The sequence below is a fragment of the Lissotriton helveticus genome, chromosome 3_1 (assembly GCF_964261635.1).
Source record: "Lissotriton helveticus chromosome 3_1, aLisHel1.1, whole genome shotgun sequence".
NCBI classification, from domain to species: Eukaryota; Metazoa; Chordata; class Amphibia; order Caudata; family Salamandridae; genus Lissotriton; species Lissotriton helveticus.
The window spans coordinates 1,711,614,012-1,711,641,308 of record NC_136061.1 but is presented as its reverse complement, the minus strand read 5'-3'; positions in this window follow the sequence as shown (position 1 = coordinate 1,711,641,308).

The following is a 27,297-nucleotide window of genomic DNA, read 5'->3' as shown; positions in this document are numbered from 1 at the left end:
GAAGGAATTTGGGCCTTCTTACAGAAAAGCAGTACCTGTCTTAGCTGTCAGCGGAACAAGATCAGTAGTACTACCGCCCCTTGCTGGTAAAAAGGAGAACAGAGTTGCATCCATCGACCTGGTAAAACCACAATCATGTGGCCAATAATAAGTAGTAGGCCCAGTGGACTCCCAAGAAATAGCAGAAGACCAAATCTTGCTACAATCCAAGAGGTTCAAACTGAGAGACTAATCACATTTGATAAACCTGCAGTGAATAAAAAAGGACTATGCAACAAAGCCATGGAACTTGTGCCTCTTCAACCCCAAATTGCAACAGTTTGTCAAGAAATGCCTGTCTACAACGATGTAGCCTCAGACTATGCTAATGAAACAAAGAAAAATGCAAAGACAAATGAAAATCCCAAAGCAATTCCAACAATTGACAGAACTGCATCTGGCTACTTCATCAATTTCGATGACTTTTCTGATGATCCAAGTGAACATGAAGAAACGCCAGCAACAAAAACTTTCAAAGAAAAAATGACTGCACTCTTTCATCAACTAAAAGGAAACATATCTGATTTCACCATGGATTGAATTTTGGATTGTGTTAGGTGTACTTTTCCTCCTACTTTGGCTCATCATGGTTTTATGTTTGGGTAGATTTATTGATAGAAAACATAGTACAATGGACACAGCAAGTCAGAACATCAACTTGGTCCTAAAGCCTCACACATCCTCTCACATCGAGAAAAGAGAACTGTCATCAGTTAACATCACAGCCAATCCAATACCCGGTGAGGTAGCATGGGACAAAACGGATTATGAAATCTATGGCCCGATTGAGCTCTTGAAATATCCACACCAATTTAAGGTTTCCTTAAGTGACTTTGTGACACCAAGTACTTTCTCTGATGCTTGGGACTTTAAAAATATTAATAATATGATGTCAGATTTAGTAATGTCAGCTAAATTCACAGAACATGATTATTTGCAGGGTTCATCAAAAGTACTGTTATAATCATTATGGTCATCACTATTTGCATAAATCTGCTCAACCTTGAAATGTTTTAAATTATAATCAATGGGAACATTGTGCAACACCGCCAAAAGGCAGCTCGAAAACATTTTATGAGAAATTCACATACTTCTCAGGGTTTAACAACAGTGATCCAGAAACGTTTTATTTTAGAATGTTAAATAAGACAGGAATGAAAACAATGTTGACAAATACTAAATTGATTTATTCTGAAACATTTTATGATAAAATATCTACATTTGGTTTTGAATTTTGGAAAAACAACATGGAAACAAAAACCATCTGGGGTTCAAAAGACTGGCAGGTACAAGGTCTAGAAGCATTATTTAGAGCCTGCATGATCCCAGAACAGATAATATTCCTGAATGACACCATTCAACAGACAACCAAGATGAAAGACTTAAACAAACGTCTATTCCGAAGCCCATGCCTGATAGTAATAGCACTACAGATGTGGAGATAGACGTATCCCATATTTTACACCAAAACAGAACAAATCCTGATTGGAGAAAATGGTTGATCTGGCCCACAGACACTAATAACTGTCAAGATAGATTCCTGAACAGAACACAGGGGTTCAAACAGAACAGGCCAGACCCAAGATATTCCCAGAGACAACATCCAGGGATAATAACAAAATATAGTGTAGGAAAACTATGCCTTGAGTGGCTACAAAAATCCACACTGCCAGAAATTAAGCAACACTTGACTTTACTTAAAGAAGATGCTGACTTGCGAGATTTCATACTGGGACCTCGCAAACAGCGTCAAAAACGTTTCATATACACCGGTATATACGCTGCTTACAACGAAGCTTGGAAAGTGACACAAATTGAAACAGCAGAAAAAATACGAGAAATTGATCATATAAATTTGGAAAAATCCCTTTCTGTAGTGGACAATGGGTTAACGACTCTGTCCTCCAGAATTTATTCACTGGACAGCATTGTATCATCTGCTATTGATATAATAGAGCAGGACTTACTAATGTTACAACATGGTCAGTCCCAATTACGTTCTATTGTACAGCTAGGCTGGACGTTGCAAAACCTGCGTTCAGGCTACGTGCCATGGCATCTAATCAACATAACGTCATTATTTTCTATCTTTAACCTTACTGATAAACAAATCAGTTTGGCACAAAAAGGAGCAGACTATACTATTCTGAGCATTGAAAAACTTGAGAGATTACCATTGACAATGTCAGAGAGACCTGTCATTGAATGGATAATACATGGAACAAGTACAATCCCAATAATACCTTTCCAGTTTAAGTATTGCCAAAAATATATACCAGCAGGCCTGTATGAAAGGTTGGGTAAAGGATACATCAAGTCAACATGGAATTTACCTTATACACACAATTGTTATAGTGAAGGGAAAAAAGAGGTATTCCTTAGTGGTAACAATTGTAAAAAATCACTAAGCGGTACACTTCTGTGTCAAGGTATTACCTTGCATGGAGCCTGCGAAGGTTCATCAAATAACCTTTCATGTCACCTGCATGGCACTCCAGCAACACAGATAGAGCCATTTTTCAGACAGCTTTCCAACAGAAGCTACGTTCTAATAAGTGACCACAGCTGTTGTGGCATGGTGCCAGGAAAAGCCTATCTCGTGAGCGTTACTTCCATGGTCACTTGCTGTATGCAAGTATTGTATCCAAACAGCAATCCAGACATGGAGGCGGCAATATGGCCTTCTTTGAATATCTCTTCTATTCGATTTGATACTTTAAGCAGAATGAAGTCTATTCTTTTACAGACAACTGTGCCTTTAATATCGTCCAAAGAGACGTATGATCTACAAGTTGCAAGGACAGTGGCAAAAATACATTCCCTATTATCAACAAATTGCCCCGTGCATTTCGTAGAAATGTTAGGTCAAATTTTAAACATGTCTGATACCAGTGGTATCGCACATGTATTTAAGACAATTTTTTCGGGACTGTGAAACAGTTCTGGGCATTTTCCCAAATTTTGTGCATTCGTTATTCGGCGGCCTGCCTCTTCTTTTGGGACTCGTAGCAGGAATTTTATTTTTGATCCTTCTGCTCCGATATGGCAAGCCAAGCCACAGACAAAACTCCAGCTACAATGGAAGAAACGATCTTAGCAATACGCTACCGAGACCGCATCACTAAAGTGCTCGGATTAGCCCGGCTAAGAGATCTGAATACAACTTGGTTTCTTTCATTCAGACCAATCTGGCAAGATTGCATCTTACCTGTGCTTCGATGTCTGCTATGCGGAGAAGAATGCGTGTTGGACGTCTGTCTTACACTACCATCAGCGGTACCAATGGATATCGATACTTTGCTAGGTCCGGTAACGACTCATGCAACGTGTTGTCCCTAGCGGCTACCTATTCTGATGACGGCATTTGTTGAGACTTCACCATTACGAGTAGGTGGCGGTGAAGTATGAGAGGAAAGCAGCACCAAACAGGTACAACCTTCAGAGAGCATTGCTGATCCAGACATCGATGATAGCAATCACTCTCTCACATGCACTGTTTCAGCTTTTTCGAATCTGGTCGAACTTTCACCTGATGTTGTAGACCATTTTTTCGCAAGCCTGTCTGATATGATGTTCTCCCCTGAACAAAAAGAATAACTTTTAAAACAACGAGCACACAGCGTTCCCTGAACTCTGAATGTGGCCTTCAATTTTGATAAACAACACTATTGAAAACAATTGGAACTATTTTTTCCCCTGAAAACGAAATTATTTTTTCCACTTTCAAAATATTTACTTTGTTTTGGCACACAGTAATCTGCTTAAAGTAGAACTATTATTAGAGAACAGAGCTTCTATTTTTAGAGATACTAGAGACAATATTTTAACTCAGCCTCTAGCATATGTACAGTATTGTATAAATATGTGATGAAATGGTATCGACCTTCTTTTCTGTATTTAGAGCCGTTTCATGTGTAATTTTCGCAAATTCATTCAGCTGAGATATATATGCATTTAACTGAATGATACCACTGCTTAAAAAACGTACAGTACCAATACTCATTTTCGTGTATACACCATACACCATTTCAAATGCAATTTATGTATTTTGGGGTGGGTTGGAAAACACATGCATCGTTATATGTTTAGTATTGCTTAGTAATTAGTAATGATGGACATTAATACGTGGAGTGGGTGTTGTGAATCTATCTAGGACCCTAATTAGATCTCCCCGATTCATGCCCTTATGTGGTTATAATAAAACACATCCTTATAAAGGCACAGGGATCATGTCAATATCTAGTCATAGCCCATGCAGTCCAAATACAGCAAGGCTACTCCCATAGACTCCTAGAAAGTACAACGCGTTCTTTAAACAAACCAAGCCTCCAGCAGACTGGGAATTCCCCCTGCTTTTGTTTTGATTTGCAAAAGAACTCCTGGAGTCCAGAAAGAACTGTTAGTTCTTAGTGACGTCTTTTGTCCAACATTACGTCAAACACGGCACCTTTCAGGTATAAATATACCAACGTTGCCTTAAGCAAACACGCGGTGGTTTGGAGCAGAGCAGCTATCTACTTGCCCGACGCCCAGCTGATGCGAGAGCCGAAGGAAGCCGACCCTCCCATTTGACGCACTGAGAGAGACGCTGTCTTTTCTCTTGCCAAGAAATCCAGCTCTGGTGTTTCCAGTCACCCCTGCAGGTTGCTGGGAGATCGAGTTCTGAGACACGAGATACAAGACCTCCTTCATTCTATTACCAAGGTACGGAGCTGACTAAACCTTTGAGAGAATTCTTGATTCAGATTCTTGGCAAAAAAACAACTTAACTTAAACTGCAACTGACTTACTCCTTCCCACGTATTAGGCTTAGGTCAGGTACACTGGGGTAGGCGTATATTAGAAGCACCAGTTGAGTATGTTAGTCAATGTTTTTATGTATGTATATATTTTATCCGTTTTAAAGTATCATATGGCTAAGAAACCATATCAATGCTTTTACAGTATTATTTCATTATACTACTTTTACTGTACGCACTTTACTTCATGATAAGTATTGCAATTGTGGCAACTCATTTCTCTTGCATGAGAAAGAAGACTGCTCAATAAATAACACCTTTTATTGAAAACGCCCGTCTCTCTATTTCTCTTCACTCTGGTGAAACTAAGTATGCACGATTGACTGAGTGAAATAGTTGTCTATTGTTTTCGCTCGACTCTAGAGATATACTCTTTATTCTGAGGGAGCAAAGCTGTCATGTTTATGTGGTTGTCAGAAGCTAATACCTTCTTGTCTATTCAGGGGAATTAACACCTCCTTGTTTACTCGAGAAAGTTTCTAGTGACCTCTGAGCTAGCTGGCAAAACTAATTAAGTCTAATATAGTCAGTAGAGACCTAGATGACCTCAGTCCTTCATCTACACTGCTGTTTATATTATTCCAATGCGCAGAGCCTATTGGGAATATAGGAACTACACTACATTGTGATTGACTGACTATGTGGCTGGTGGCCATTTCGTGTAGGCAGCCAGTGTGCTTTTGCCATAGGCCTACATTGTCTGTCTTCCCTTTCTTGTTGTTGTGGCCTGGCTATGGGGCTGGCAGCCATTTTGTGAAGGAAGCCAGTGTGCTTCTGCATTAGGCCTGCATGGCTTTCCTTTGTTCCTCTTGACTTATTGCTTTTATCCATTGTCAGCTGCAGCTCCCTGAATGCTGAATCCCACATGATGCACATGATGCACAATGCCAAACCGGGTCCGTTACATTTGTATTTTTGTTGTCGTTCTTCTACTTTCCTATCCTTCCTCAGTGTTCTGTACAGTAGTACACCAACAATGAAAGCCCTTGTTTTTATCAAAGTCTCACAAATGTCTACACTGTATTCTTATTTTTTTAGTAACTGAGGTAATACATGTAATATTATTAATAACACTAACAAGTGTGACCACACACTAAGTTATATATTATATTAGTTTGTTAGTACTAGTAGTAGTTGAACCACAGCAATGAATGCCACTTTTCACTGATGTTCTTGCTTCTTTTCTTTTAGGTGCACAAAAGAGGAGGAGAAGTCATCATCCATTATAGTGCCATACAGAATTCCTTCTGCGCTTGACGTCATGTGACGTGTGACCACAGACATCTCTTCAACATGTGCCACAGTGTGCTGCTGACATTTTCAAGATGGCACAAAAGAAAGGTACCAAGTCCGGTACCAAGAAAGATGCCAGTGAGAAGGCGGCACTGCCACTTACCAAGACCGGTATGTTGCCCAAGATCTTTTTTGGGAAACCAAAAATTCCGCCTGCAGCAGCGGTGTCTGGGGAGCACCCTGGGAGCAGCACACCCGCGTGAGTGGACCCACCCCACCAACCTGGGCCCAAGCCCATGTCTGTTGCAGAGGCAGCGACCACGAGTCCAACGCCGACGAGCAGGGATGTTGAAATTGACTTATCGTTATCGCAAAGTAGTACCCAATCATTGAAGGAAACTCAGATAAGTGGGCAACAACTGCCGCAATCACCTCCAATAGTAGTTGTTCCATCCAAAGTAGGGGCAGTTCAGGAGATCAAGCTCCCTGCAATCTTTTTTCCTAGATTGGCCATGTGATGCATAAGCATTTATTTTCCTTTCAACTTTTTATTTGAAACGTATGCATGTTACATTCACAGCATCCTAGAATACTTTAGATAATAGAACAGCCTAACAACCCGTGGCAATGAAAGGTACAGCAGTGTATACATTCTCATTGATCTTATACATAAAGTGCAATGCATTATTTTAGCGAAAGCAGTCTAGTCCAGCATAGCTATACTTCAGGGTCATGTGGTGGGACTTCGTCAAGCGAACTGAGGTAGTGCAGTAGTGGTTCCCAATTGTCCTTCTCCCTAGAAGTGGTAGGAAATTCTTCAGCATACAAGGCCAGGGTGTCGCGACAGTACACCATGTCTTTTAACCATTGTGCAGTGGAGAGGCTTGCTCGACTCTCCCAAGACATTGCCACCCTTCGCTTAACTAGTAGTAGTGCTATTTTGATGAATCTACAGACAGCTCCCTTTAAGAACGGCACCAGACCAAACAAGCACACCTGGGGGGTACAGGCCAAAGTAAGATTGGTTATTTCTTGCATTATTTTAATAACGGCTACCCAAAATGACACAACCCTTCCACATTCCCATGCCAAGTGTCAAAAATCCGCACCTGAACCACCACACCTTTCGCATTTATCATTATCTCTGAGACCCCATGCAAATAGCTGGAGTGGCGTATAATAACCTTGGTGCAGGTACTTAAAATGAATTTTACTTAAATTGCCATTGGGTGTGAGTGCTTTAGTGAGTTGGCAACAGTATTCCCAGTCCTTCTGTGTGATCTGCAGATCTAATTTTTTATTCCACTGTTCCATGCTCTTGTTGTGAGGTGAAGGGGTTTCCTTGCTAGCGGCTTGGTAAAGCTTAGTCACAAGTTTATGCCTCTTAGGGGTGGTAAGCAGGGTATGTAGGGATTGCAGTGTCAGGGGTTCTGTCGGGATGTGAGGTAGTGTGCCTGTAGTGCCTTCTTCAGTCTATGAATAATAAAAGTGAATAGAGGTGTCGGATTTTGCACGTAGCTGAGATCTACTTGCGTTAAAAAACTACCACCAGGTAAAGGTCTTGCATCCTGTCAATATGACTAACATCAGAGTACGCATGACTCCTTTCTCGTGTGTGACCGATAGTCCAGCCTGGTGTGCCAGTGGCATAAGTGGCGAGTATAACAGCAGTTTCCCCCCCCCAAACAAGCTGCTCTGTCAGAAGATCAATTGTCTTCCAGATCCCCAGCAAGGAAAAGGAGGGTTAGTCTATCAACTTCCTCTCCAAGCCCCTTTTCTGATCATCTAGACACCACTTGGATCTGCCTCCGTCTCATTTGGAGACACGCCACACCCACAAGACAAGGCTAGGGAAAAGGAAGGATCCAGAAAGCCTTAGAGTTATGGAGATAGATGCAGAAGAGAAGGATGATGATGAGCCAGTCATCATGGACATTAGACCCGCCCGAATGGAGAACGACATTACCCCATCCCAAATTGCTGTGAAGGATGTGGTACGGATACCACCAACACAGATGATACCACCCATACCACCTCCAGGTTCCATATTTTGCCAGCAGCAACCTACATCCACCACAACCACCGCAGTAGAAGTAGGTACTGCAGAGAGTCAAACTTCATGCCCACCTACCGGTTCATCCGGCATTGCGAGTGGCACCAGCAGCACCAGAAAGTTGATCTCCCCAGTTTGGGACTTGTTTTCGGTTAGCAGCAAGGAGGTGAACGTTGCTATATTCTCCATTTGTAGACAAGTTGTTAGTCGGGGTAAGCTTGGTACAAATTATGGTACCAGAGGCCAAACAACCAATGTGAAAAAACACCACTGTATCCAGTGGGAGGTGCACCTTAGCGGCCAAAAAACTGCACCCATTGTTGATGGGGACAAAGAAGTAGAAGATCCGACCACGGTGGAGGATGAACAAGAGGGAGACATTTTCTCTGGTACCCGAAGTAGCCTTGTCCCCAGCAGTGCATTGGTACCACCCACATCCTCATCAACAACATCACAGTGCAGAAGGCTAAGAGTCAGTCTGAGACACCAAGGGGTCCCAGGCAAGAGAGTACGACAATGAAAAACATGCATTGAGCCTAACAACATCTGGTGTCAAGATGTCACCTGCATCAGTGGCACCAGAAAAGAAAAAAATCCGGGCTACTATTCTCAGCATGTTAAGGTCAGAGGGGCAGTACGAACGCAACCACCCAACAGCACATTTGTATAATGCGAAGCTGGCTAAAATGTTAACATGGACCTCCTCCCTTTTTCTTTTGCAGAAGGGCTGGCTTTTCTTGAATTTGTGATAGCCATCTGCCCAAAATGGAAGGCTTTCAGCCAGTTCTATTTCGCCAGAGTTGCTGTTGTCTGGACAAGCTTTGCAGCAGAGTGCTGTTCACACTATTCACCTGACAACAGACATTTGGACCAGTTGCCAAGCCACTGATTACATGTGCATCACTGCACACTGGATCTCTTTTGTGGGGGCTAGAGAAAATATATCTGCAGCAGGTGTTGTTGACACCGCTGAGATGTTTAATGCCACTTGGAAACACGCAACTTAAGCCATGTTCACCATGGAGAAATCTCATACTGCTGCAAACATTTTGGAAGACTTTGACAGCAAGGTCTTTGAATGGCTGTGACCAAGAGGGCTAACCATTGGTTTTGTTGCCATGGACAATGGCAGTAATATACTTAAGGCCATGGCCGATGGTGGCTATTTCAGGGTCCTGTGTTTGGCACACTACATTAACATCATTGTTCAAAACTTTCTGAAAAAACAAGTCTGAGTCAGCAACGTACTGACCACCTGCAGAAGAATCTGTACACACTTCAGCCATTCTTTTAAAGCCCAGAAGCAGCTGAGGAACATTAAATGGAGCATAGTATGCCAGTTAAAGCACTTATCCAGGAGGTGCCAAAACAGGCTCGAACGTCTGTTTGAGCAGTACAGACCAATCAAAGAATATGTCATGCAAAGAGGGAATGCTACTGTGAAAGGCATGATCATTGGGATGGACCAATATGGCCTAATTAAGTGCCTGACAGAGATGCTACTTCCTTTCTAGCTCTTCATACATGAAGTCAGCAGGGAGGACTGTACTAAGGGCCATGCTATCCCATTGTTGCACATGTTACAGGAACAGCTGATGGGGGTATCTGCAATGTACGCAGGTGTGGAGAAAAAAAAGAAGCATATGAGTTGGTAGAGATCTTAACCCTTCACTTATCCAAAAATACAAGGGTGCAAATAAACATTGTGTCATGCACCATTACATTTGTGCCACGCTTCTGAATCCACGGTAAAAACCAGTACTGAACAGATTGATTCCTTTTTCAGAAGGGGATGTTGCCAACTACAAAACTTGGATAGCTGTGGAAGCCAGTCACTTAGAAAAAGAACGTCCGGAAATTAGAGGCACGCTACTCCAGGCCACAACAATTACTGCATTGCAGCCGGCATCAAGTTCAACTTCAGAGCCTAAGGGCAGGGCAGTTGGCTCTCAACAGCAAAAACCACCACCAACACCAAGAACAACAAGAAAAGAAGCAACAGCCCCACCAAAATTGGCACATGAATGGTTTCTACAGCAAAGGCTTGTTAGGTCCAGTGCTGAGGCAAAGGCAAGAGAGGCCGCACAAAGCGAAGCACCCCTGAGCATTGAGCAGATGGTCCAAGCCTATCTGGATGACCCAACAGAGGTCTACATTGATCAAAACCCATCGCTGTATTGGTATGGGAAAAGGCGGCCCATGGCCAGTGCTCAGCAGGCTGGTGATAAACTATCTGGCTTGCCCTTTTGCAAGTGTCTCTTCTGAGCATGTTTCAGTGCTGCTGGTGCCATTATGACAGTGAGAAGGACCAGTCTCTAGCCCCAAAACATGGAGAGGTTAACCATGATCATAATGAATCAGCACGTTATACCAACGGATTTCACCATACCTGAAGTAGCACAGCAGGAAGATGATAGGCGACTTAGGTCATTGAAGTAGTATGTTGGATAACCTTTTTCTGGGTGAACGATCAGAGTTTTAGGATGAGCTCTACTTCCCTGACAAAAACTAGGCTTTCGACTTTTTACTTTCATTCTTGATTTGACACCCCAAAAAAAGCCCCCCAAAAAGATACAGCTAAGGAATAGTATTTACTTTTATTATTTGTGTGTGTCACTGTGTTTCTGGCTCGAATCACAACAAATCCATCACCACCGTCTTACTCTTTTATTGCTGGAGTGGAGTTGCAACTGTGTGCAGTCAGTGAAAAAGCAAGTCCACTCCTCCGAGTCCTGCTCCAGTCCTTACTCGCCCTTAATCCATGTTCCTCAAGCCAGACATTGGATGCGAATAGTACAAGAAATGTGAAATGTGTGCCTGCCTCGTCGAGTCCCTTTCTGGGCCTAGGGGGATTGCCCCGTAAGAACAAGTAAATGATGGCATGCATTGGACTCTGACTCTGAGTGATTGGTGTTTGTGTTGTTGTTGTGTTATGTTATGTTATGCTAATTGTACTTATAAAGCGCACTGTTACCCTGGGGTGTACTGGCGCTAAGTACCTATTACCTGGTAAGCGATAGCGGGTTAGAGAGAGAACAACCATGTTTTCAGATCCTTGTGAAAGGAGGCAAGATTTGAGGCATTTCTAAGATAGAAGGGGAGTTCATTCCAGGCTTTGGAGGCACAGTAAAGAAAACTTCTACCTCCCTAATTTGTTTTCTTGAAGGTGGAGGTTTGGACTAGTTTAGATCCGGTGGAACGCAGAGTTCTACTTGGAACGTACCATGTGAGCCTAGATTGTAGAAACTCCGGGCCAATCCCATTAACAGCCTTAAAGACAACACATAGTGCCTTAAAGCGTGATCTAACCCTGGGGTGTCCTGGCGCTATTTACCTATTACCTGGTAAGCGATAGCGGGTTAGAGAGAGAAAAACCATGTTTTCAGATCCTTGTGAAAGGAGGCAAGATTTGAGGCATTTCTAAGATAGAAGGGGAGTTCATTCCAGGCTTTGGAGGCACAGTAAAGAAAACTTCTACCTCCCTAATTTGTTTTCTTGAAGGTGGAGGTTTGGACTAGTTTAGATCCGGTGGAACGCAGAGTTCTACTTGGAACGTACCATGTGAGCCTAGATTGTAGAAACTCCGGGCTAATCCCATTAACAGCCTTAAAGACAACACATAGTGCCTTAAAGCGTGATCTAAGTGGGACTTGAAGCCAGTGCAGTTTCTTGAGTTCTCCTTTGATCGAAACAAACCTAGGTGTTCCTGTCAGCATTCTTGCTGCCGCATTCTGGACCAGTTGCAGCTTGTTAATATGTTGTTTCTGAACATTAAGATAGAGACTGTTGCAATAGTCCAGACGGGACATAATGAGGGCAGTGATGACCGTCCTTAGATTATCTGTTGAGAGAAAAAAATAGATTTTTTTTATAATTCTAAGGACCATAAAGCATGCTGAGGTTACCTGATTGACTTGGTGCCCCATAGAGAGTTTGTTATCGACCAGAACTCCTAGATTCTTAGCTTTCCCTGATAGAATTGGAAATGATCCCAGGTCCTCCGGCCACCAGTCAAGGGTCCAGATTCGAGGATTATTTCCAAATTGCAACACCTCAGTTTAGTTTTAAGCAATTGGACGACATCCAAGTAGAGATCGTGCTCATGAAGTTATGGAACCTCGCCCCAGCCTACCTCAGGCACGCCCCCTCTGAAAGCCTCTTCAGGAAACTCCTGAAGACATGGATATTTTCTCAGCTCGACTCTTCAGTCCTCGCAGTCATCTGATCCTGTTTCACGCCCAGGAGGCTTCTTCTGTTCTGCTCAGCGCCAAGATGCTCCTTCCGGAGCGATAGACGCGCTTTATAAAAAACTAATAAATATAAAATATCAAATATCAGCCTCCCTTTCCTCTCCCTCCGTCAACACAATTTGTGTGTCATCAGCATAGGAGGTGAGCTGGAAACCGAAGGACTGGATGACACTTGCCATGGGTGCCACATAGATGTTAAAAAGCGTAGGGCTTAAAGCCGAGCCTTGTGGCACCCCGTAGGGGAGAGAAAAAGAGGTTCCGAGATGTTTCCATCAAGATCCACTGTCTGATCTCTATCAGATTGGAAAGAATGTAACAATTTCCAGGCAACACCCCTTACTCCAATATCCGAGAGCCTATTCAACAGGACCCTGTGATGAACCATATCAAAGGCCGCGGATAGATCAAGGAGGATTAAGATGGCATTTGCTCCGCTATCCATGGCTTCTCTGATTTCCTCGGTTGATTTCATTAACGCCAGTTCCGTGCTGTGAAAGGCTCTAAACCCATATTGTGAAGGGTCCAAGGAGTTGTTAACAGAGATGAAATTACTTATTTGAGCATTCATCTCTTTCGCCAGAATTTTGGCCGGTAAGGGGAGCCTGGAAATGGGACGGTAGCTATTCAAGTCCTTATGATCAAGGGATTGCTTCTTTAGTAGAGGAAGCCACGAGGCCTTCTTCCAGGTTTTGGGGAAAATCCCTGTCCGTAGGACTGCATTAATCAAAGGAGTTAGCACCATTCCATTAATTTCCGGAAATTTTAGCAATATCAGCAGGGCACGGGTTGTTAGGGGCCCCCGATTTTATATTAAGCAGAGATTTAACCAGATCTGATTTATCAATAGGAGAGAAGAATTCCAATATTTCTGCCGAAGAGCCTAGGCTTCCTTGATCTAGAGGATTGATCTCCGTCAGAGTATCGTTGATCCTACCTGTGAGTGAAATAAAGATAGTTTCTACTTTGGATTTGAAGAACCTGGCTAATTTATTGCAGAATTCTGCATCTCCCTGATTCTTTGGAGAGGAAGGATTAGCTAGTTTGAAGATTGTTCTGAACAACTCTTTGGAATTGGACTTATTAATTTGTAATGAAAAGTACTCTCTTTTAGGTTCCAGAAGTGTTTGCTTGTACCTGGAGATACACTGTCTATAGTTCTCCCTGTCATATGATTTCCTCCACCTCCTCTCTCCATATTTGCAGATCAGTTGCTTGGCCCTAAGCTCCTCCGTATACCAAGGAGCAGAGGGGGACATCCGTTTGTGTGTCCATTTTTTGAGGGGGACAAGTTGATCGCAGGCATTCCGAAGCCAGTTATTATAAATGATGATAGCCTCCTCCACATCCTCCGGGGTCTGGTATATGGAGTTTTCTAAAACATTTTCCAATTTCTCCACATTCAGTTTGCCTCAGGATCTGGTTCTATTCTCTTTAGGTTTTAACTGACCAGTCGAGTGGGCCAAAGGGCAGCTGAATACAAACTTTACCATGCAATGATCCGACCATACGATCGGCAAAACAGAGATCTCATCTATCTACTTACTATTAGAGAAGATCCCATCTAAAATGTGCCCCTTTTCATGAGTCGGCACATTCACCCTTCGTGTCAGACCGCCAACACTCATGATTGGATTAAACCTTAAGGTTTCAACATCATTGGTATTTTCAAGATGGAAAATGAAGTCCCCTATTACCGAGAAGGATTCTGAGCACAACCCTTCTTCCAGAAGCGTGCCTAGTGAATCCAAAAAGCCACGTTTGGGCCCTGGGGGGACGATATATAAGCAGCCCTTTAAAGGGTCTGTGCAGACGAGCATAAATTTCAAAGGCTAAGGCCTCACATGCCCTATTGGTGGCTGTGGTAGCCTTAAGGGAGAGTGTATCATGATGGATGATCGCAAGCCCACCCCCCCCTCTTGTTAGGCCGATTCACAGTGTGGCAAAGGAATCCTGCAGGTGTTACTTTCACCAAATCAGGCCCTGAGTTGCAATCCGTCTAGGTCTCAGTGATAAAAGCAATTTTAATCTTATGCATTCTCCCAAAGGAGCGCACATTCCAAACTATGTTTCACTAATGATCTGGCATTAAGCAGTATGCAATTCAATGGGTCCCAAAAGCCATGTTTCCTTGAACTTAGATAGTCCTGGGAGGTCTTACCAATGCCAATTGGCAGATTCAGAATGGTCGGAAGGGGCAGCTGATAACAACTACACTGGGAGCCCTCTGTTAAGTTGCTTCCCCAGTCAGAGGACAGCCTAGTACAATGTGGTGTCCTACTACCAGGATTGAGTTCGTGTAGGACCCTACGAGAGTACTGTAGTCCACCTACAGTGCCACAACCAGGGGGACGGGCCCTGCGCCCGGCCAGAGCGCGGACGGACGCAGATGGGCTTGCCTGTGGCGTGCCTTTGGCGCGCCGCCGGCATGTCCGCTGTGCGCACACAGCATCGAGCGTGCTTAATAGGCTCCTATGTCAAGACTAGCCCGCTAACCTGTTCCCGGGAGACTGAGACCGGAAGTAAGTCTCTCGTTAGGTCGACCAGGTCAGGAGCATTGCGGCATATTAAAAACAAACAAAAAACCCCTGCAGTGACTAAGTCCTCATAAAAACAAGCCTCATATGGTATTTTTAACAGTTCTCATGAATTATAGCAAACCTGGCGAGAGTTGAACGCAGCTTCGCCCAGGTAAGTAAGTACCGTGTGCACACAGCTTCGAGCGTGCTAAAAAGGCTCCTACGTCAAGACTAGCCCCCTAACCTGTTTCCGGGAGACCGAGACCGGAAGTGAGTCTCTCGTTAGGTCGACTGGGTCAGGAGCAGTGCGGCATAATAAAAACAAACAAAACCCCCCTGCAATGACTAATTCCCCATAAAAACAAGCCTCAGGTGGTATTTTTAACAGTTCTCATCAATTATAGCAAACCTGGCAAGCGTTGAACGTAGCTTCGCCCAGGTAAGTAAGCACTGTGTGCACGCAGCTTTGAGCGTGCTAAATAGGCTCCTATGTCAAGACTAGCCCGCTAACCTGTTCCCGGGAGACCGAGACCGGAAGTGAGTCTCTCGTTAGGTCGACCAGGTCAGGAGCAGTACATGATGTCTACTAGTTAATCTACACACAAAAAAGTGGCTCAAGTCAATGTTTCCCTTCTTGTTGTTCAATAACAACATTGTACTACTGCAAGCCGATCCAATGCATTTTTGATTGTGGACTCACTCTGTACACTACAGAGTTTGACACCATGATGACCATACCATACTCGCAGTCAGTCAGTAGGATCAGAGATGATTGATGGAATAACTTGGGGCGTTTCATGAAGTGGCCTAAAAGGTAAACAACAAGAACTACACCAGAACTATATGTCTGTGTAGCGGTGGGGGCGAGTGTAGTGGTAGGACTGACAGCGGTGCATTGATTTAGTTACTTAATTTGGAAAATGCTACGTTGCTGTGTATGTGTGCTCAATGCTGTCTGGCTCAAAAAAAATCTAAGCTAAGTGGAGGTTGAGTGGGCGCCGCAGGCCTGTTCCTGTTGTAATGTTGTAGGTTAATGCTGGAAACAGAGTAGACATGCTGCTTCTGAAAGTGTCCTATTGCACTCCTCCTTAATTTATGCAGTTTAACTTTACTTTTCGCCTTGATTTTTCAAAATCTCTTTTGTTTTTCCATCTATACTTACAGGCCGGCCTTTACCCTGTGCTATACTGGGAAAAACAACTCACACTTACCTTAGCAATCCGTATCCACCAGGCAGGCACCCAAGATTGACAGACCGAGAGTCCTTGGAAGGAAAGAGCAAGAGGAATGCTGAGATGCAACTCCCAATTTGACCATAACATAGTTATAGTATTACCATTTCATTTGAATAATTTTTTCTCTTCAATCATTACGACTGTGTGTGTTGTTGTTTATAATGTTTGCTTATATTTGACTCCTACAGATATGTTTCTAATTGTCTTTGCTAGGTTTAAAATGAAGCCCGGTACAACAGAACATAACATTTATGTAACTTGGGTCTCTCTGGGGGCAGGCAGGCAAGGCAATAGCTTAATAATAATAATTAATAATATACTGCTCCCCTGTACTACTAGTCTAGTACTACTCATCAAGTCATTATCATGCATGCATTTCCTTTTTCTCCCTTAACAGATTTATGATGGTTGTCTGCCAAGATTGTGTGCTGTCCATGTGTAGTGTTTGTCTTTGTCAACCATTTCCCTCAAATACCCCTTCCCAACCATTCATCAAACCCTAACCTTCTTCCCCCAGGCTATGTGATTATATTTAGGTGTGAGTAAATTAAATGTACTCCAATAATTGATCACAGACTTGCTGGGGCGGATGTGGTGAAAGCAACACTAACTCGAGGCATGGTAAAGATCTTCTACTTGCCCACCATTCTCAGTATTTGCAAGTCAGTTTTGTTTCCAGAGGAACATAATCCTTCATATTTAATAGCCAGCATCGATACATCATACTTTCTGCACTAAAAGTTTTGCTTGTCCACGTCATGGGTTGAGTCAACTTCAGTTTGTAACTTGTACTAGCCTATCCCTGCCACCATTATGTTTTATTACACTATAGAATTGCTTATCAATAGTTTTTCCTGTTTTCAGTTTCTATTTTTGGTAAATTCTGGTGGGGTTTTTTCAGTGTTTTCAATACCTTAAAAAAACTGTGTTTATCGGTGGTTACAAATTCTTGCACAATTAAAAACAACAGAAAGCTGTGTTTTTCCTTTGTTTATGGACCGTTTTGATTTTATTATTGCTTGCTTTCTGCACTGATAGTGCATGGGTATTGACAGTGTGCATACAGGATATATGAGGTTCAAATACATTTAAAAAAAATCAAACTTATTGTAGTGCACCATACTATACTTCTTTAGTGAGTCTTTGGTCAGGCACCCTTGCTCTTTCCTTCCCATGTAAACATTTGTTAGAATTGGGGGTCTCTAGTTGGCAGAGGTAGGTACCTTTGACCAAATAGGGACCCTTGCTTCTAGCCAGGGTAAGAGGCTAAACTTCTAGAATAACCTCTGCTCACCACCCTGGTAGCTTGGCATGATTATACAGGCTTATCTCAGAGGCAGTGTGTAAAGCATTTGTGAACACATACAGTAATACAGTGAAAACACTACAGATGGACAGCACACAGGTTTAGAAAAATAAGTAATCTTTACTTGACTTAACACAAGACCAAAAACAAAAATCCCCAATACTGTAATCCAAATAAGTCTTTAAAATGATAGAACTAGCTAAGTTCACTTTAGATTGTAAATGTGCCACTTTACTCTCACATTACCTGGGATGCGTAACTCAAAAGAAACAAAAGGGTCGCAGGGAAGGTTATGCTTCGGTTCCATTCACTCAGGGGAGTGGATGCTTTGGTTCTTTACTGCTGCGCAGGGGAGTTGATGCTCACTTCCTTACTGTGTGGGGAGGTGATGCGTTGGTTTTTTACTGCGATCCGATGATGCTCTGGAATGATGTGACAAAAATGGAATCTTTGTTACGGCGCGACAACGTAGATGTGATGCGTGCATGCCCGATGGCCGTGCGGCGAGTCGATGAACTTTGGAGCCACGACAGGTCCTGTGATACACTTCTCCAGTGATGCAACGGCAACCTCTGCGGCAGCGTCAAGCTTCTCCGGTGATGTGACACCCTTCAGTGATGTGATGGCGACAGTGGCAGCGGCGGCATGCTTCTTCAGTGATGCGCTGGCAAATTGCTGCGGTGGCGACATGCTTCTCGCAGCTGAGTCACGCTTCCACCTCCCAGTGACACGCAGTCTCCCAAAAGGCCCAGCACAACAGCCAGGACTTCAATTCCAAGCAAGGGAATTCAGGGGGATCCGGGGGTGAAGTCTTGTATCCCTGAAACTTCAAGCAGGAGGCAAGCACAGTTCAAGCCCTTGAGGATTCTTCTTCAAGATGATGAAAGCACACTCAGTCCTTTTTTTCCTTTCTTTGGCAATGAAGCAACCACTGCAGGCCAATCCCCAAACACACAGCACAGGGGTAGTCTCCTCCTTCAGCTTCTCTGGTTCTTCTCCTCGCCAAAGGGCGTCTTGGAGCCAGCATTGTGGAAGGCAGGCACAGCCGTATTCAGGCCTAGGTGCTAGTCCTCCCACCAGTCCTTATTCAGACAGGTCTATTCAGCCTTGTGCTGACTCACCCTGTCTCCTGGAGCCACCCCAGCCCCTGTCACTCACAAACCAGACATGGAATACACAACTTAGCAGAGGCAGGTTTGGATAGTTAGGCAAGAAAATACCTACTTTCTAAAAGTGGTATATTCAAACACAGAATGTCAAAACCAACTTCACTAAAAGATGTATTTTATCATTCCGAGTTCAGGCATACTAAACTCGAATTTCTACCTAGTTCCCTGAGTCGTTAGGATTATAAGATGTTATAATCTCACTGCCCATTCTGGCCCATGGGAACAGGTAGCCTTCCAAAAGTGAAAAAACGAAATTGGATGTAATTTACTATCTGGACATGCCACACACATCAGGGCATGTCCTACCTTTTACATACAATGCACCCTGTCCTTGGGCCTACCTTAGGGGTGACTAATATGTAGAAAAGGAATGGTTTAGGGACTGACAATTACGGAAAAGATCTAGAACTTGTACAGAGTACCTCAGTGAGGCTTCATTGACTTCAAATGCCATGGTTGGTGAAGGGACATTTCTAGTCATCATTGCCAGCCATTTATCATGCACTGTAAAATGAAATTTCTTGAATTTCTCCTTAACATGTCTTTACTTACCAAGTGGCAAGAATTCTAACATTGGAACATGTTGCAGTGCCAAAGTCACTAAAAGTGTCACCTAGCCAACTCACATGGAGATGTTTTATATCTACACTAATTACGCTGAACACATGGTAGACAGGGTGTTTTCAGACTTTTTTATCATGTTATCTGCAGCAATCACATTTTCCTGTTTAATAATTCAGTAGAGAGTACTTCTTTTCACATCAGTATAAATATGCAACCAAAGATCCTCACATTTCTTGACTTTTGGCATCATCACTAAGCACAATTTCTGTAAATGGTCACCACATGGATAATATAGCATTCATGGCCTCTAGGACTGAGAATCACTTAATGACACAATTGGGATTACTCTTTCATTGATGCCACAAAAAGCACAAACTGAGAAATATTTGCGTTTTAGTTCCCGCACATAATGAAACAGTGCACCAGAATATACTGCAAAGTCAATAACATTTATACTTTCAGCATACCATCTTGCAAATGGCAAGGATCTCTTACAGGGACGCACTTCAGCTCAGGTATTGATTTTGACAGGTCATCACACAACTTTTCCATATACGTAGCTGAATTACTGCAAATACAAACAACATCCTCAAATCTTTGTTGAACTTGGTAAGAACTTTTAGCAGCAGCATTCTAAGTGGCACTGCGTTCCATGTTTTTCAAACATCTGGTGTCATTTTTTCCCAACTATCCCAGATGCTTGGTGACAGCACTCTTTTCACATATACCTGTCACTAAACCTTTCATTGAATGTTTAAAGCCTAGAGTGTTTGGCAATTCACCTACTATCAATAATAACTTGCAAGAAAAGAGGATGATGTATCAAAGAGGAGTTTTTACCCATTCTTTGTCTTTGGGTAAATGTAATGGTACATATTGGAAAAGATTTGTATGAAACCAGCCATTTTACCCATCAGTGAAAGAATCAAATGTATTTCCTGATTCTCTACAGTTTGTAAAATCATTAAATAAGACCTAACACATGCTTCTAAACCCTGCATCATTAGACCACAAAATTGAAAATAAACAAAAGGAAGAAGAAACAATATTTTAGTGACATCCCCAAACAACAAAACTCAAGCAGAATAATGTTAGCCCAGTCTTTCTTGCTGCTGCCTTATGTAACAAAGCGACATTGTATTGACCCCTTCAGGAAGAAATAAAAATGACTCTTTCACTCGCCTTTTCCTTTCTTTGAATGGCCTTTAGTTTGTGGTTGCAAAGGTGTTTTTCAGTGTTTATATGTTTACACTGGTGAGGGCTATTTTCCTTTCGGTGGGGTTGCATCTGTTATTATAAGTTTAAACCTAAAACCAGACGGCCTACTTATCATCATCATGGTTTCTTGTTTGGCAGTCTTCTGTGTACTGTACTTCTACTACACCTATCCTAGTCTCCCTCAGGTGACTGTCAGTGTCTACTACTACTACCACCACCACGGCACCTTGGGAAACCAAACCATCATCACCATGCAGTCATCGCTTTGTCTTAGTATAAATAAACATCAATCACAGGTAAGAGAAGAAGTTTGGGGGAAGCATAATTAATAATATGGAAATTAATTCATTAATTCCCACTCCCTCACCCTTCCGAGTCCAGTAGCAGACTGCATAGACTAGGAGGAGAGACTGACAGTACTAGTAGAACTAGTCACAAGTGAGGGTGCCACATCTAACTGTTGGTGTGTTACACTATTGGCAGATTATTTCAATCAAAAACTGGCTGCGGCCCTGCAGCAGCAAAGGAAAACGTGTGAAGTAAAAGAATAACCCCCACAAAACATTTACATCATATGTAAACTTTAAATATAAATATTTTATTCCGCTAACAAAATAAAGTCAAGGAAAACAACACACAACCCCTGACCCACCCCTGTCCCTAACCCCAACCAATGTCCAAGGATGGTCTAGCCAGTGCTATATAAAACCTTTCAAATAAAAAATAAAATAAATAAATGAGAGTCCAATGTCCACTCCATTGTCCATAAATATAAACCCCAACTTTTCTCCAATGCCCAATTCCCACCCACCAAGCAATATTTAAAAAGGGGCAAGGTGACAGTGTTCTAGAGGTCTGTTCGCCCGTTACTCTCCATCGCCTTTATCTGCTCCTCTAGGCGAACCATCCGGATGAGCATGTAGTGCTTGAATACTTTACAGTTGTATCCACAGGGGGGTAGCAGTGTTCAAAGAAGTATGGCGGGCGGCTGTCAGACCGCTGTGCTGTACCAAAGGAGGCACTGGGGGGCCTTGCTGGAGCCCAGGGCATGGGAGGAGGCTTCAGCTGCTGCCGCCTCCTCCTCCTCCGCCAGAGCCACCAGCCACCGATATTCTGTGCGGGTGGCCTCTAGCTTCCGTTGCCGGGACATGGCTGCTAACTCATTCCTGTTTGGTAGTGCTTTCAGTTAGGAAGAAGTAGCTATATCAAGAAAGAAAAAAGACGATTGTAACCAATACTCTTAGCAAAACAGTAACACAAAATTAATTCTACACATAGTGGCACAGAAGCACTAGCAAGCACAGTACAAAACATTTGTGGTATCCTCCCACTTCCTGTGCCTCTAACATTTGTGGGAGTCTCAGACATTACTACTAGGCACAATGGAGTACACAAGTCTTCTTCTTCTCTCTCTCTTGTTTAGCTAAATTAACCTTATTGTAGGCATGCCAGCTCATTCGGCTTGCACCCTAGACAGACATACTTGTGTTGCAGACTCTGTTACATCAATGGCTACTGCTCAAGTTTACTTTCACAATGACTACTACAACAAGGCAGATGATATCTGATCCAAATGATCATTGATAATATATGGGACAACGTAAGGTACTATTGATTGATTGTGTAACCATGCAGCTGATAGGTCACCCATGGCAGGCTGACTCAGTCGAAAACGACATAGGTAGGGAGTGGGCCTTGGAGTCGGAGGGAGGCGCGTAATGATGGGTGGGTGGGTGGGTATGGGTACATACATTCACAACATATATGCTGTACTTACAAACTACTGTGAGTCAAGGGAGTATTCTGAAATACAACCTTCAATCAAAAACCTTGTTTCTCTTCCCAGCGATTTTTCCATTTATCATTGCATTGCTCTTCTAGCATTATATTTTTTCAATTATAATCTTATTCTATTTTCCTTGGCTTTGCTACTCTGGCACCTTTTTATTTTTATTTTACATTGTCTTCATCCAGTGACAGTCTCCATCTATGCTACGATGATTGAATACCATCCAGGCATCCATCCATTCAAAGTAAATATAGCTTTCATTCTTCTTAATCTCTCAATAAACCTTTCACCACCAACATTCATTTGTAATTTTTTTCACCACCCCCCATGCGTCCTTCCTTGCTTGCCTTTGAGTTTGACCCATGAAACCCCTCGGAGGATTCTACCTATCACCCATACAGTTTCACCCACCCAGGCAGGCATCCTTTCTTCCACCTTTTACCCATCCTTCAACCACCCATGGATCTGATTCCTATCAGCCACCTATGCATCCCAAGCATCTTTCTCTGCCAGTCATATATTACATGTCAGCCGTCCTACCTCCTTCCATCCGTCATTCCCTTTTTGTTCAACCCATCCATCTAGGTCGTCTGACTCTTAGTTTTCTTCATGAAACTTTCCCAGGTGAGTTGAAGTCAGATAGAAGAGGCCATTAGTTACTCAACTCCTGCCGCTAATGCTATTGCTACTGCTAAGTAAAGGATGTCTTCTTCAACTGTTGTTCACAATAACTTAGTCTCTCTCAACACCCTTGCAGCGAGTGTGTAACTATTGCCAATAAGTAAGGAATATAAGTATAACTTACCACCGCCCACCACTGCTGCTGGCTCACCACCACACCCCCCTCCAGGAGCTGCTATATCTGCTCCCTCCTGGCTGGCGTCGCCTGCCCTGCCACTGGCCCTGGCACTGGTGGTGCACATAGAAAAAACATTACACATTTTTCAGATGCCATATACGCCTCCCCCTATTTATTTTGTTTCACCAGCAAGATTGACAATACAATATATACATACACCACATACATTACTAGTACAAATCAGGTACTAGAGTAAAGCAGACATTAGTATGTCCTATCCTATCAAAAATAGTAAAATATCTGGTTGGGAATTTGTTGGTGGCAATTGTCGAAAAGCCTCTCAAGATTAAGAAAAGGACTGGAGGAAGTGGCGAGGGCTATTGGTGAATCTGAATTTTAAAACTTTTTAAAAATAAAGGGTGCCCAACTGGGCAAGCTACAGAGAGACTAATAGTAGTAGAGAGTCAGAAACAGTTAGATTGATGTAAAAAAAACAGACAGTAGAAAAAAATATAACTAAGTAGAAAGGTAATGCAGGGATAACAAGAATTTAGAAACAGATAGATCGAAGAAGATTTGGTACAAAATAGAATTAGGAAACGGAAATAAAAAATAAGGTGCAGTAAAAGTTAGGGAAATGTCATTATTAATATTAGCAACAGGAAAACTTACTGGGGCCAGCAGCAGAGCCCTCAGTAGAGGAGCAGTCCTGGCCATGGGAGACATCTCCAGCTCCCGCCTAAAATATTTTTAAAATGCTCTAAAAACATTTTTTGACAGGAAACAACAATTGCAATGAAATTAACCTATCTAGTCTGATCGACTAGTAGTATTGTGGACGTCTAGTTTTTATTTATTAATCCAGTGTTCCATTCCGATTCCAGAGTCCTAAACCTAAATAAGAACCACCTAGCCCGCCTATTCCAAAGACATTGTAAATGAATTGCCCAAAAATATCAATGAATCAACACCCTTTGACGGGCCAGTTGTTCACTAAGTCTGCATTTCCATTTATTTTAGTCCTCAAAAATGCGTAGATGGATGCATGCATATTGCATACACCAAATTGTTGATTGGTTGCTGCTGATGTGCTGATGAGTTTCTATATTACTCACTCACTAACAAACTACAAAAGGTTTACTAAGGGCTGGAGTCAGCAGCATGTGACAGATGACACTTGATGCGGACCGCTAAAAAGTTACCAACTAATACTAAGTAACTCACTATAATAACTACCTACCTACCACGACTATCTTAGTGACAGGACAAAAGAAAGGAGTCTCTCTAGCATTACCTAATTAAGTACTATAAATTCTCTTATATAATCAGCCCAAGCGAGCGCAAAGCTGCAAACAAGTGAGATTAGAAGCACCGAGCACCTGTCTAGTGTCTAGGAGAATAACAACCACATAATATAAGTTTTTTAAACGTAACTTACCTGCATGTAAGCAGCAGCATTCTTGTTATTTGGGAAAAAAATAATATTCGCAATAACACAGAACAGAACACACAATAGTATCATAAGTAGCTACTCACCGAGCTCCACGACCTCAACACCTAGAAGGTCCAGCAGGTCTTGCTCCCGGTCCAAGATGTCGGACCACTTGTGAGTCAGCTGGTTGTGGGTGCGCCGGACCTCAGAGCAGCGAAACACTGATTGGCGCATCCTCGCCCACTGGCAATGACGCTCCTGGGTACCGTAGCCAGAGCCAGGCCAGCTGCCTGCTGCCAAGGTTAATGAGAGGAGGCGCTGTACAAAAAAAACAAGGGCTGGCAACTCCACATCAGAGAACAGGGCCCGGGTTGCACCCTTTTCGGGCGCCGTCTTCCGCAAGGAAGGCGGCTCTTGGCCGCACTAGCCCCCTTGGCTTTCTTACTAGCCTTAGCCATGGTTCTGGGGGGGCGAGAGTGGAAAAGAAAATGTAGAAGTAAAAAATAAAGTCAGGAGAAGAAGTAGGAAAGTAAAAATAAATAAAAAGCAAGTAATAGAAAAACAGTACAAAAAACGCAGTAAAGGTAGAAATAAAACACAAAATATACACTGAGGGAGAGAGAGGGACAGAATAGATAAAAAAAGATCAGAAAAACAGTGTAAGAAAGAAAGGATTGAAAATATTGGCAAGGGATGAAAAACAGGCCCCAGAACCAATCAAAGAGTAGAAAGCAAGATGGCTGCATTAATTGGTGTCCGCATGGTGATATTCGTGCAATATTTCCCCCCAAACACGCATTGCCGAATGTCAGAATCATCTCACAAACATGCACGAGCATGTGGAACAAGCAACTCTGCATGCTTGTGGAACTCCGGGTAGTGTTGTGGAGCTTTTTTACCGCTTCGAGTAGGTTCGCATAGTGCGGCTATGTGCACTCTGCCCGGGCTTAATCTAAAGGAGGCAGGTTAAATGCATATGTTTGTGTAAAGAAACACCATTTTTTTCCAATTTACTTCAGCGAAACACCTGACTTTGCCAGGTCTAAAAAACACTTGTTAAAGAGTGCAACTTTTAATTATTTATGACTCGTTCTTGAATTGACGCCATTGAAGGTGTTTACTTCAGCTATATTGTCCGTCCAAAGCTGTTCCCATGACACTACTATTTTACATATGCATCTGAGGTTATTTTGCTTTACTTGCCAAATCTAGAGAAATGTGCTACAGTATACAATTTGTGCATGTGCAAGTTTCTCTGGCGTAGAGCAAATGTAACATGAAACACAAGGTATACCAGACCGTATCTTTCACTTTTTACTTAGTATGACGTGTACTTTTTATGTGCTCGTACTGTGATTTTTAATAAATGCAAGTGCATTTTTAATTATGAAAAAGCATTGTGAGACAGGCCCAACTTGTCAAAAATTAAATGTAGATCATCTCAAAATAAATAGTCTGAGTAGCTATTAATGTAACATTTGCTTTCATTGTGTTTTAAATTCTTCAAAATGTCAATTTCCTGGAAAAACAAATTGTACTCTTTACTAATCAAACTGCTTATTATTACCATGACAGGCATCAGCTACCCATAGGTAAAATCTCTCCAGCAAAAAACTCATATGGTAGGAGAACAGTAGTGCCCGGCTTAAAGTGTATGCTTGGCTGGAGTCATGCTGGCGGGTCTACACCTCCAAAGAGTGCACCTGTATGCTCATGTCGGTTTTTAATATTAACTCCTTTACATGTGTCTGCACGCAATAAGTAAATGTAGGAAGGGCAGATGCTTCAACTACAATATTAAAATTATAAACCTAAGTTAGCAGTAGCATTTTGTATCTCTTTTTATTTGCTTTGCCTACATCAGTGGTACCTGGTGGTTAACTTGTGTAAATGAAGTGCTGGGGCTGTATCCAGGAGGCAGCTTCCACCAGACCATTGCTCTTATTAGCACCGCATATAACAGAACCCCACAACTGGGGAGAGGATGAGGCATAAGGGCCAGAGCTTGGGAACCAGGTTTGTGTCTTGTTGTAGGCTCAACATCCTCTGATGCTGGGCAAATCACTTAATCTCCCCAGGCCTACAAAAATTGACTTAACTGGTGCTCATTAAAAATTCAACTTCTGGTCAAGATCCCACTTGTGTAGATGATTAAGTGCCGGTGCTGAGCACGGGCTCCAATTAAGCACTGGTGGTACCTCCACCAATGCAGGTTAGAAGCTAATCACAACCATAAGAGGTTTATGTGATGTGAAAAGAAAAAACATTGATACCTGCTTGCTTTATCTATCTTTTCGACCTGTACAAGCAAATTTACGTAATAAATTAGGGTTCTAGAAAATTGTAATTTGGAACAGTATCGCACTGTTAATAGTACTGAATTTTGGGAATAATCTAAGTTTTATATCTTCCTAAATTATGTATAGAAACCAAAGCACCAAATGTTCAAAGATTGGCAGTCAAAGTACAATCCTGCCAATGTACAAATGTCCTTGCCTAAGGCAGGGTTTATAATGTCAATGCTGGGCACATCAGCTAGTTGCACTAAAGAACTAATTGATTAATAGTAATCAAGAGTGCTATGCGTTTGGGCAGTTTGGTGGGCAGCAGCAAATCTAATATGGCTGCGCTCTAAAGGAGAGCACAACTCTATCTCAGGAAATCATTTTGAGTTATGGGTGCCTAAGGTACAATCTTCTCTTTAAAGAGTTCAAGGTGGAATTTTTTCTCCCCATCCTGACCCGCACAGTCTAACATCTCTTTTCACTATCTGACAGCTGGGCGTTTGGTTAGATATGGAAAATTCAGATTGCTAAGAAGAGATACACCACCTCTATCTGTTCCTGAACTACTAGAGTAGACAATGTACACAATGTACCTCATAATACATCTGCC